Consider the following 2,975-nt stretch of genomic DNA (forward strand, 5'->3'; position numbering starts at 1 on the left):
GGTACCCCCACACGGGGAAGACTCTCAAAGCCACCGGGTGAGTGGCACAGAAATACCGACCTATACAACAGCCTGGGGCTGGAGGGACACCCCCACTCGCACCTGCAACTATACCTGCACCACGGCGGCACTCAGAGGCACGCAGAATGCAGCTAGGGATCGGTGGAGCAACCTGCTCAAGTCTTCTGGCACCCAATTACCCAGGGACTGTGCCTCACCTCCTGAAGGCATCGGCTGAGTGAGCTAAACGCAACCTCTACAGCGACACTTGTGCTACTACTTTTGCTTTGTTGTAGCCTGTAAACTTAATTACATGCAATGTGTGCTGTAGCCTAATTAAATCCCACTAGTGGCAATAATAGCCTGATAATCCCCTCATGCCTTGTACGCTGCTGAGGTTACCTTCCGCTGCAACCCCCACTAGTACATAGAACAAGTTTATAGCTACTAGTCACCATTTCCATGCACCGTGCCACATTCATTTTCACTTTCATTATAATCCATCCTTGCTAGGCACCATACCCTGCTATCTCCTATCATAATTATAAAAAATGGTGCAGTACCTCAGACAGGCATAATGTAATCTTGTTAATATTCACTCATGTCTTACTATGCAATGTCTTGATTACTCTGTGAATTCTGCGATGCACATCAAAAATAAAGAATTACAAAAGATGCCTAGCCCTGAAGGAAGAACAAATGGCAGCATTATTTCAGGAAACGCATATTTTGTAAACAAAATCCCACTTTACGAAAAAGAAAAGAGGAATGTCAATCTTGATTTGTGGCAGTGTGGCAGATAGGAACAGAGGGTTGCTATTATAAAGTATTTTTTTTTTTTTTTTTAATAGCCCCTATACAGTATATGGATCGCCTGATAATCAAGTAACATTTTGGTCTTGCTTATTTCAGAGCATCACAGATGCCCCTCACAGGAAGATAATAATTGGAGGGCATTGCAAATTTATTTTAGATACACATCTCCCCAGGTGGAGGGGGAGGGTTCGCTATACACTGCCTCCTGAGCTGCCAAAGTTACTGCTATGAATAATGTGTTACCAATTTATAAAAATATGATGTTTGGCGGGTCACCCATTTGGGAGAAAAGGATTACACATTCCATTCCTTACGTACGTACACTGGAATTGATAGGTTCTTAGTCTCCCCAAACCTACTGCAATTCATCCAATCCACAAATATCAGGTTCATTTCATGGTCAGACCACATCCCCATATCACTAGATCTGAAAGAACACTTACCTTACGGAGACACCGGCACATGCTGCCTTAACGAGGGTATCATGCACAATAAAGAGCATACAGAAACCGTGAAGGAAGAGCTCGCTTCTTATTTTAAACACATTGATACTCCAGAGGTGGGCACTGCTTCAGGTGTCTAGCACACAAAGTTTACATCTGGGGTATGTTTATCAAAATAGGGAGAGGTTGGTGGACATCCTTTTTCTTAGTGAAATATTTCCCAACAAAGATGGCAATGCTTCCATTGTAGGGCCAGTCTGCCTCTAGAGGCTGTCAGTATTAAAGGGAAACCTTTTCACCTAAATGGTGACTAGGGCAATATAGCACACATTTGTGTTACTAATGCCATAATGTTCCTTTAATTAAACAAGGAAGTGTTTGTGTTAAATTGCATAACATTTGTGATTGTCCGTTACATTTCAGTAATGTGCACATAAATCTTAAGTAACATTTCCTTTCAACTTTGACTTTGATAGTGAAAAATACCATAAGAAGTAGACGTGGAGATTTTGGTCCAAAGTTGTATTCTATTTTTTTTACATAGATCGTGGAATGTGCAATTCTTGCTACAAGGTTTCACATTTCACTGCCCAAATACAAAATAAATACAAATCACTGTTTAGTAGATATATTTGAAATGAAAACTTACATGCATTTAATTTAGCATTTTGTCATTGGAGTTATATATAAAAAATAGCTTTCAATACTTGCATATTTCTTACCTGCTGCTTTGGCAACCCACCCCTTCTAACCCTGCCCAGACTTCCTGTGGCTGTCCAATCACAGACTTCCCAATGCAGCTCAATGAGAAATCTTTGCAAGGCAGGTGCTCTGGACAATGGAGTTTAGCTCCACTGAGCTAACAAAATCAGGAAGTAACAGAACCTGTTGTCTGCTTGAAAAGCCAAAGGGGTGTAACCAGTGTAATTTATAAAAGTGTAAATTTCTATTGAAATCTACACTTTTTATAGAATGAAATAAATAGGACACTCTTCACACATAAAGCTTTTTAGCAAGCTTACTTGTTTTAGTGTTCTGGAGTGTACCTTTGACACACACCAAACGTAAGCATTGATAACCATTAGCAGTTTATACAGGAGCGGATTGATGGGAGATAGTGTGAGAGATGTTTTAAGAAATTGCAACAAAACTTAAAACACACAAAAAAACAGGAGACAATAAAGTCACTAATAATACTAATAATAATTACGTTTGCTGTAATCATTATAGCAAAGTTGCTACAAAACACCTTTCTCCTTGAAATGCAAAGATACATCCCGAGTATTTATATGAAGAGCTGATATATATGATAAAATTATATTGAATATTGGTTAACCTCAGGAGTTTATTCTTAAACATAAAAATTGAAAACCAAGCTGCAAAAGTTCTAAGCGATGCCTTCCAACTCTGCTAACGCCACAGTTTTGCTATTTGGATTTTAACTCACTCCAATTCTGAGTTTAGTGAATACATCAGTTTGTCTCCAAGGGTCAGATTGTTTACGCATAGCCTGTTGCAATGATTCTCAAGTGGGGCATTGGCTGGTATAGAGCTGGTGTTCGAGACACACTGTTTCTATCATGTGAATGCCTCTGATCGCATACATACTGTAACAGGAAATGTGACCTCATTCTGCTTGTCAGCCACTGACTGCAAAGGCAAGTTTTGAAAGGAAACAAGAGGTCTGAAAAGTGAGCTGCCTCCAGTCCTCCAGAC

Source organism: Pelobates fuscus, chromosome 4, assembly GCF_036172605.1.
Source record: "Pelobates fuscus isolate aPelFus1 chromosome 4, aPelFus1.pri, whole genome shotgun sequence".
NCBI lineage: Eukaryota > Metazoa > Chordata > Amphibia > Anura > Pelobatidae > Pelobates > Pelobates fuscus.